The sequence below is a fragment of the Zea mays genome, chromosome 5 (assembly GCF_902167145.1).
Source record: "Zea mays cultivar B73 chromosome 5, Zm-B73-REFERENCE-NAM-5.0, whole genome shotgun sequence".
Lineage (NCBI taxonomy): Eukaryota > Viridiplantae > Streptophyta > Magnoliopsida > Poales > Poaceae > Zea > Zea mays.
The window spans coordinates 98,407,675-98,418,297 of record NC_050100.1 but is presented as its reverse complement, the minus strand read 5'-3'; positions in this window follow the sequence as shown (position 1 = coordinate 98,418,297).

The window sequence follows — 10,623 nt, the reverse complement described above, 5'->3', positions numbered from 1 at the left end:
TAAAACAACACGAAAAAAGGATAATGCATCGGGGCTTGCCTTGTGTTGTAGGAGTTTCTGTTTCCACACCATAGATGTCGAAGTAAAAGTTGTTCTCCACTGGAGGATTCTCAGCCTAGGAGACAACTTTATCCTCTACTACGGATTCTTCCTCGTGTCCTATACATGATAATACATGTACATGAATGCTCATGCTGTGTCATGAATATGCAATCATATAATATATATATATAGTAAGTTGCATCTTGAATACAACTTTCCTTCAAGGTATGAATCAATCACTAAGATTTTCTAGTTAGATGTTCCTTTAGGATTAGTATTAAATAATTAATACTGCATCATCTTTTGTTCGTATTCTTGATGAGGACGAAGAAGAAGAAGAAGAGATTCCACTAATCTGTAAGAATAGCCGGCGTTACAGAGGTAGTGGAGGGGATAGTGATATTCCTTCTCTAGCTCTATCTGCCCTTGTTAGCCTTCAGGATTTATCTATAACAGATTTTGACCAGACCCTTGAGGATGTCATTCCTGAGGATATGCTGTCGGAGCTGACTGATGGTGATATGATGGATGTTTGCTCTGACATTCCAGATGTGGGATTAGAGGTATCCTGGGCAGCATCTCGCGCGTCGTCGACCTTGGAAGGCGGTCTTTAGTGTCAAGAGGTTGGTCAAGATTGCCCGACTCCTATGGAGCTGACTGAGGATCCTTCAGCCTTAGAGGTGGCTGTTGAAGAAAACCCAACCCCCAAGGGTGGTGCTGGCGGTTACCCAGCCCCCGAGGGTGTTGTCGGTAATGATCCTGCTTGGATGGGTAGCGCAAGCTGCAACCCAGCCCCTAAGGGTGTTGCCGGTAGTGATCCGGCTCTGATGGGCAGTGTGAGCTGTGACCCAGCCCCCGAGGGTGTCCGAGCGAGCTCTCCTTCCCACACCTCCATGGATGTCCACGTCGGGTCGTCTCCACCATGTTCTGATGGAGTGATAGTGATGCATACTTCTTTGGCTTCAAGTGAGGGAGTTGCCTTAGAGGTTGGCGCACTGGATGCCAGAATTCTGATTCTGCTGGTGGAGCTGAATCATCCCCCAATGATGCTCTTCAGATTGTTCCAGTTGATCTTCCTTCGTCGAGTTATAACACAACTTCTGATGACTTGGGATTGCCTTCATTCTTTTCTAATCTTCAGGTAACTTAGCTTCTGTCATTCCTCCTGGTAAATCACTTTCTTCGTACTCATTTGTTTTTAATAATAGGCTTTGGTTGATGGGATGTCTGCTCAATTGAAATCGCACGGCGCTACTATCCGAGAAGGAGCTCTGTCCCTGACGCAGTGGAATCCATTGTTGCTTCAAAAACAGATAGCTGATTTGAAAGTATCAAATGCTGGTTGGTATCTTTGTTTCTTCCTTGGCTGATTGATTAATTTGTTTTAACCGTGTATCCTTTTTCGACTATTTTTTGTTAGATATGGCCCGGCGGTATTCTGAACATGAGGAGAAACATCTCCAGCACCAAGCCGACTCGACTCGGCAGTACTCTGAGATCGAGGAGAAGTATTCCCAAGGTCAGATCGACCTGGCTCGGGTTTCTGTTTCTTTAGACGATGCAAATTCTTTGAATTCCTCTCTTAATGCTCAGCTTGACTCTGAAAGGGCGGCTAACGAGGTAAGCTTACTTAATTGGATCTGCTGTGCTTTTACTGATTTCTGGATATTTGAGAGCTGATTCTTGTCTGCAGGAGGAGAAACGAGCACTCGCAGCTTCTCGCGACAATCTGGATAAGTTATATCGTGACGCCAGCAATTCTATAACCATCTTGGAGAGGAGCCACCGCTTTACCATGGTAGATCTGATCATCATTGCCATGAACTTCAAGTATCCTAGGATGAGATTCTGCAGCTCAGGCAGCTGGCATCAAGCAAGGACTCTGTCATTAAAGATCTGTGTGCCTCCAAGAGATCAGTCGCCCAGGAGCTGGAGGCCGCTCGACTGGCTGCCAAGGTTGCAGAGGACAACTGCGTCGTTCTGAAGGCCTAGCGTGACAAGGATATGGACAAAGCCATTCACGCGGGGCGAATCTTGATGAGAAGGCCTCGTGTAGTTGTTCCTGATGACATTGTAGCAGATGTTAAGGCTACACCTGATGCTTCGAGTCGCCCTTCCTCTTCGATTGCTCCTGCAAAAAGACATTGCCAAGTAGAGATGTTTTGCTGTTTTTAGAAGATACTGAATGCATTTGTGAACTATATTTGTGTGTGATCAGTGCGCTTGAATATCCGGTAGGATATTAGAATGTGTTCTTGGCGCTGAAAACTATAACGTTTTGTTTCTGTTGTTAGAATTCAACAGTTGTCGTGAATGATTGTAGATGTAAGTGCGGTGTACTGGTTTCGGAATCTTTTCCTAATTTATGCTAATTGATCAGCTGGTAAAGCATAGAGGATCGCTTTAAGATGAGTAAACACGAGCATGTTACACTAAGTTGAGTAAGCGTGAGCATGTTGCACCGTCTTAAGTCATTGCCGACTTAAGCTAATTGCTCCGTTAGCAGGGTATAGTGGTCACCCTAAGTCGAGTAAGCGTGAGCATGTTGCACCGTCTTACGTCACTGCCGACTTAAGCCGATTGCTCCGTTGGTAGGGTATAGTGGTCACCCTAAGTCGAGTAAGCGTGAGCATGTTGCACCGTCTTAAGTCACTGCCGACTTAAGCCGATTGCTCCGTTAGTAGGGTATAGTGGTCACCCTAAGTCGAGTAAGCGTGAGCATGTTGCACCGTCTTAGGTCACTGCCGACTTAAGCCGATTGCTCCGTTAGTAGGGTATAGTGGTCACCCTAAGTCGAGTAAGCGTGAGCATGTTGCACCGTCTTAAGTCACTGCCGACTTAAGCCGATTGCTCCGTTAGTAGGGTATAGTGGTCACCCTACGCCGAGTAAGCGTGCTGATTGATAATAAATAGTTCGAGTGCCCTTGAGAATGAAATCTTTTTATTGATGATGTATTTTCCAATTACAGAATACAATGCTGCCCCGATAGCTTTTGAAATCTTGCTAAGGGTAAAACTTCGTGAGATGCTCTATATTTCATGAATTCCCTATTTCCGTGCCATCCATTTGAGTAAGCCGATATGATCCTGGCCGAGTGACCTCCGCTACTACAAATGGCCCTTCCCATAGTGGTGACAATTTGTGCCATCCTTCCCCTGTTAGAATTCAGCGAAGGACCAAGTCTCCCACTACAAAGGATCGATGTATTATAGCCTTATCATGATAGCGCCTCAGGGTTTGCTGGTATCTAGCTGACTGAATTACTGTATTCAATCACTCTTTCTCCAATACATCAATATCCTCTAGTCTGGTAGCCTCTGCCTCAGCTATGTTTTCAAAGACCAGCCTTGGTGCCCCAAACCTGAGGTCGGCAGGTAGCACTGTGACACCCCAGTGTCACCTAGGGTTTCTCTCAAGTGCTAACCCAAGAACCATCATCTTATGTGAACCAAAATTGAGCATGAACATCAAATTGACTTAAGAATAAAGGATCCACTAAGCTTATACTTAATAGTATCATGTTTAAAACAAATGGGTTTTTCAAAAAGGCAAAATGTGCAACCCCAATAAAAAAACCCTAATTGAGCCCTATAAACAAAATTCAAGAGAAAGGGCAAGAGAGTATGAAGAATATAGAATCATGGCTTGGGCCAATTATAAACATTAAAGTATACTAAATAAGCAACAACAAAGATTATGGAAGCTTGGCCAAAACAATTTAAATAAAACTCTAAACAAGCCTCTCAAGTGGGATTTCATTAGGGAATTCTGAAATTCAGAATTCTGAATTTCAGACCTTGAGCCAAAGATCAAGCGTGTTCACCTTGATCCCTAACTCAAATCCTAATGGCCCCATTGACAAAAACGTGCCAAAAGATGGCATCGGGACACGTGCCTTGGACACGTCAAACCAGAGATCTTCTCCCTATGTGCGGCAGTGAGACAAACCAGATTTCTCCCCTCTCTATCTCTTAATCCAGTCAGCCAAACCTGCTAGCCTCCACACACAAACGACAAAGGAACCTGAGAGGAAGAGATCTCTCAACGGGATCATGGCCATAATCTCAAAGATTTGGGGCCAATCCGCGCTTGAACTCAACCTCTCTCTGCGCTGCCTCGTGCTCGACGTTGTGCCAGACGCTAGAGCGCGCACTAGCGTTCTCCGCGCATGCCCCGAGCGCTTGTCAGAGCTCCGCCCTCGGCCGTGCTCGCCCGCGCCTATAAAGCCTCCTCGGGCGCGCCTCACTTCGCCCCGCGCTCACCATCGCCGGCTAGACACCCCTCCTTAGCTCCGGCGAGCTCCTTTCCGCCCGCCATTGCCGCCAGAGCTTCGGCCACCGTGACCAGCCCACTCCAGTCACCCCCAAGTCGCGCCAGCGCTTCGGTTAGCTCTGCCATTGGCCCGTGAAGCTTTCCAAGCCCTCGGACCTGGCAGAACTTCACCGGAAGGCGAAGATCGACCTCACCGGACTTCGGCGGCCTGCCTGCGCGCGTAGACTGGGCACTCTGGTGAGCCAATCTTCAATTCCTCGCGCACACCCCTTCTTTGATCCCTGGTGAAGCTCTCTGACCCGTTTGATTGGTCAATTGTGCCCTATATGGCCGGACTCCTCGTCGGCGACGAGCTCCCCCACCTGCGCACGCGGACCGGCCAACTCCGACCATTCCCGACGGCGACCCGCACATCGCCGTGACCCTCAGAACCTCCCCTACACCCTCGGCCACCTCACCGGAGCAATCTCGCCACCGGTAAGCCCCTCCGCCCTTTCTTCCGCTGCGGGTACTATTTAATTTGGGGGAAGGACCTCGGGTTAGGATTAGAAGAATCCAGGGGGTTTTCTGAGATGTCAGTGACTCAATTGAATAGTAGCCCAGGGACTAGTCTGTAAGGAAAACTTAAAACACCCGCCAGGGACCCCATTGCAAAGTAGTTTTCCATTTAATCATTTCTGTTTAATCTTTTTAATGAACAGAGAAATTAGAAAATTCATAACTTGATGAATACTTAACCAAAAGTTGTCAAACCAATTTTGCTAAATTCTAAATATTATGAACTATCAATTAAAAATATTGAACCCTATGCTTTATGTTACAAAACCAGACCCAAAATTGATAATAAAAATCCAGTGGACTTGTAACCACCAAAACCCTACTGCAAAAATAATAAACACCCCAGCCCATCATTTTAAGTGAGGTAAATAAATAGAACATGATAATGAGCCATAGTTCAACTAAATCATGAGTAACCCACAATAATGCAATAATGGGCAAATAAAATTTTGCTAGGTCAATAATGAGATAGGCCACCAGAGAAAAATACAAACCCATTGGAAAGATGCAAAATAATACCTATTGCCAATATTTTATAAGAAAGGCCACTTAATCCAATTAATGCATACCACCCCTTCCCTTAAGCAAAAAGATGCCAAACTTCAGAATGAATGCTCTTGCGCAAAGAAGAAGCTAGGAAAAATCAGAAATCTGTTGTTTGATATTTTTCAAATATAGTGGTAGTAGAAAGCACCCCTTTGGCTAGAAACTTTAAAAAATCCTAGTAAAATAACTAATAAGTATTAATGGCTAGAAATTTATACCAAGTCATGTTATAGCATCTAAATGAAAAATAAGTCCTAGAGAATTACCTACTATTAAATGATAGTTGTAGTTCAAATCACGCCTTTTGTCCTAAAATTTGGTAATTTTGTCCATAGAAAACTATTCACTTTTTGAACCCCAAATTTTGAGACGGAGAATTATACACCAGTAATAAGCCACTATAATTTTTACAGAATTTTTGGAAATTTATTAAGGTGACTTGTAGTTCAAACCCACTCCAAAAACTTAAAGAAAATAAAGATAGAGAAAGGAGAAATAAACCTCACTCCAATAAGTCCAACTTGAGTTCTTGACAATTCTCACTAAAGACCTTAAAAAGAATTCAGTGGAACCCCAAAAATAAACCTACCACTTAACTTAGCTAAGTTTGATCCAATTTACCAAGTATACCACCAAAAGTCTCGTATAAGCAAGACTTAGCTCTATCTATCTCGAGTAGATCATACACCATCAAAAGTTTAAATTACTAAAGCACATATCATATCATGCATATATCTTACGCATTGCATTCATTAGATTGTAATCTCGCCGACGGTGAGTACGTGGTCATCCCCGAGCAAGGAACTGTCCAAGAGGAGGACCAGGAGCAAGCTCCCGAGGCTACTATCGAGGATCTCCCAGCAGCCCCAGCTATTGAAGGCAAGCCCGAGTTTATATGCATAACCGTATTATTATATGCTACTTTACTACACTTAATGCTTGTAGGATTGTAATGTGCACTTAAGTGTAGGAGTTGCTTGAAACCTCTAGTTGCATGAACTTAGGATTCCTTTTTGACATGAATACTAGTATGCTAGGTCGAGTAGCTGCTTGCTAATTAGGATCTCAGTAGAAGTCGAGTGTTTTCTAGCACTCGCGCGAGGTCAGGAATTGATTGTATTCATCTTGGTAACGGGATCTATGTTAGTCTATGGACTTGGATCCAGGGAGGATGCCTTGTCCAAGAGACGGGAAAAAGGAATTAAGGATTAATGTGTGGATACCTGAGTCAAGCTTTTGAACGTACTAAGCACAAGTCGGGAAATATGGTAACCGGTAAACCTAGTACCTGAGTGAAGTCGGGCGCGTACTTTATCCCTCATGCGACCTGAGATTGGGTCTCCCATGCTAGCTATGGTGGGTACAAGTGCGGTCACGGCACGGCGGCAGCCGGGGTAAGTGGAGCATTGTATGCCAAGGTGGTGAGGCCTGGACGCGAACGGGGAATCGATTGGGACGGTTGGCATGTGTGGGGACGGAGTACCCTGACATGTTGTGTGTTTAGGTTTACCTTGAAAGGATAAAAACTCGATTCGAATCGTCTGCTTCTCGCAGCTAATGAGACTGCTTGACCCCTTGTACTACATCGAGTAAGAAGTGAAATGAGGTTACATGAGACAATTTGTTGATTGAACTAAATGCTTGTCACCATGTATGCTTAGAAGGAGCAAACCTAGCTAAGATAATGATGCTAGAATTTGAAAAGCTAAAAATTGATTTTAGAAATAGCTAGTGCTTTTGGCAAACCAAAACCCTCAGCCAAACAGCTGCATAGTCTAGAGGTAGAGGAGTAGATTCCTCACACCGGGTAAGTCTAGTTAAGTATTAGTATACTCAGCCTTGCTTGTGGCATAATTTTTGCTGGTACGATTCAGGATATGGTTGATGGTGTGACTTGGACTACCACCCTGCCACCGGGCTGGACGGTCGAGTGGGATGTTGCTCCGGCAGGAGAGGAGCACGAGGAGTAATGGGCTAGGCCTTGCCCATTTCCTCAATACCGAAGACATCGATTATCCGCTGCATTTTATTTCGTGAACTCTTATTTGCTACTCGAAAAACTCTGATCTATGTAATAATTCAGTACTTAATTTGAGGTTTCCTGTTTTATTGTATTTCTTCTATGACTCACCTTCGAGTGAGATTGTGGAATTTGATCCTAGTTAAGTGGCTCTATCAGACTAGATCTGAGGGACTGACGGGTTATTCCGATTTAAGTGTGTTGCGGCCCCTGAGGCGTGACTTAGGCACTTAAGCTGGAATAATTTGGGTGGTTCTGCCACAGCTGGTATCGGAGCAAATTCCACCACAGTAAAGGACAATAAACCATGAATACCATTTTCAAAATTTAAAACTTGCCTAGAAACTGCTACGGATCGTCAGGACTAGACCGCTAGACCTAGGACGAAAGGCCTTAGGCATAGAGGGAGAAATATGTGGCTAATTAAGTACGCCCCGTGGGCCAGTACTTAGACTTTTAAGGATGCCCTAAGAGCACCCTATTATTTGGAGAGGAGACTTTACTTCCAGCATGCATGCATTATGAACAAACCATCCGGGCTTTGAAAAAAACTTGAGCTAACCCACTTCCTTTGAAAAAACCATCCGGGCTTTTTTTTCCTTCCACCATAATCTTTACCTTTGATACCCTTCCGCAGATGAATTCACCCACCCCCGCCAGTGGAGGAGACACCCGTTTCAGTTCTGACTTCCTTTCTCACGATGGCTTTCCTTCCATCTTGTGGGAAGTGCTCAACTCCGCCGGTTACCCTACGCCCCCTTTGTACACGGTGCAGCTCTATGAGGAGCATCGGGTACCCCGTTGTCGGGTCTGGCTGACTTTGGAGGCTCATCCCCTTAAGCCGGGTTGGCGTTCTCTTGATTCCGAGACAGTTGGATTCAGGACGGACGACACCACTGAAGCGGCAGCCATGAAGACTCTGACGACTTTCTGTGGCTACCATCCCCTGGAGATGGTGATGCACCCCTTGGGACTCTTCCCTGCTGAGAAGAAGGATGACCCCATGTAGTGTAACCGCGTGAGCCATGTGAAGGATGTGTGGGAAATGTATCCTGACTTGGTTGGGAGGGTCACCGTTCAGTGCATGAGTGCGCTGTACCGCCTTCAGGCCCTTCAGAGTGACGCTATGGCACACCTTGCTAACATCGTTCAAACCACCAAGCTCACTCTCGACAGTCGAGAAGATTTTGTGGTTGATTTATCCTCCGAGTTGGTGGAGAAGGATCTGCAGGTGGAAAGGCTGAGCCAGCGCATTACCACCTTGGAGCAGCAGGTGGAGATCCGAGACAACACTATTGATGTCTTGGAGAACCAGCTCCACGATGTGCAAAGGGAACTCGAAGAAGCGAATGACCACCTGGACATGCACCACTTGGAGATGGAGGCCAATGGAGCCGGAAGCGAGGGAGAAGAGGCTCCCGAGGAGCTAGGACCAGCCCCTGGTGCCAATGGGACTACCTCCGCGATGCCTCCCTCACCCGTATCCAGTGTCGCTTCCACCGCTCAGGGTTGATCAGTCAGTTCGACACTTTTAGGTGGATAGAAACCTATGCGAGCTTAGTTAATGTCAGATTTTGGACTAGGCTTACGGGTACTTTCCCCTAATTGGTGTAACCCTGTGAACTTTTGAAATCTGTGGGATGTTTGTAACCACATTATCTTCATTTCGAACTTATAATTATGATTATGGCATTTTTCCTTCCATATGAGATAATATCTTGTCGTTCGAAATTGTGAGTTGGGATAACAATGACGACAATCTCTGTTTTCAGATGGCAGCTAGGCAGCGTCGCAGGCATAACGAGCAGGTTCCCCTGCCACCTCCTCCAGCTCCCATAGTGCAAAAGGTGATGAACCAGTAGAATGAGATTCTGCGACAGCTCTTGCAGCGCTAGCCCCACCCTCAGTAGCATGGTGGAGGCCAGCATCAGCGACCTCTGGCAGCGGCAACCTACCAGGAGTTCCTGAGCACGCAGCCACCCTTGTTCACCAAGGCAGAGGATCCATTGGACGCCGACGTGTGGCTCCGCGTCGTTGGGTCCAAGTTTCCCCTCCTCACGGTAGACTGCCCTGATTAAGCCAAGGCTCGCTTCGCCGTGCAGCAGCTTCGCGGCCCTGCTCGGACTTGGTGGGACCACTTCTATGCTATGCTTCCCGCTGATCATGAAGTGTCTTGGGAGGAATTCAAGACTGCTTTGAGAGGGCACCACATCCCAGCTGGCATTCTTGATCGCAAGCTGAATGAGTTTCTAGCACTTAATCAAGGAACCCACACGGTACTGCAGTATGCGCAGGCCTTCAACAACCTATGCCAGTATGCAGGTTACCATGCTGATTCTGATGAGAAGAAGAGAGACCGCTTTCGTAGGGGTCTTAACACCAAGCTGCGGGAACGACTCAACACTGTCCGGGCTGACAGCTTCAATGAGTTGGTCAACCTGGCCATCTCCCAGGAGGATTGCATTGTAGCTCACCGGGCAGAGAAGAAGAGAAAGGCACCAATGGCAGCACCATCCGCTCAGGCCCAGAGGTTCAGGATTGTTTCTCACAATCAGAGCAGGGGTTTTCAGTAGCAGGCAGGCAGATGGGTGATCAGGCCACCTCAGCAGCAGCAGCCGGCACCCAACCGCTTTCCAGCTCTCGCTCCAAGGAACAATCAGCCTCCGCAGCAGCAGCAGTTCCTCCAGGGCAATGGGAACAAGTGCTTCACTTGTGGCAATGTGGGCCACTATGCCAAGAATTGTTTCAGGAACCAGCAAAGGCAGATGTCAGCACCAAGTCAAGACAAGGGAAGAAAGAAGAAGGTACAAGTCAGGCAAGAGAAGCTCAACTTCACTACTCTAGAGGAAGTACCTGAGGGAGCTCCTATCATGACCGGTATTTTTTCAGTTTATAATCAACCTGCTTTAATTCTGTTCAATTCTGGTGCATCTCATAGTTTCATTAGCCAAAAGTTCAGTGCTAAATGTGAACTGCCATTCTCTCATTCAAAAGGGTCATTTATGATAGTCACACCTGGGGGTAAAATTTCAACTAATCAATTAAACAAAAGTGCGCCTATTCAACTGGGAAGCCACGTTGTCAAACCCACCCTTCTTGTTTTGGGTTTGGAAAATGTGGACAATATTCTGGGAGCTAAATGGATGACCCTGCACCAAGTTGTGCTTGATGTAGCCAGCCGTAC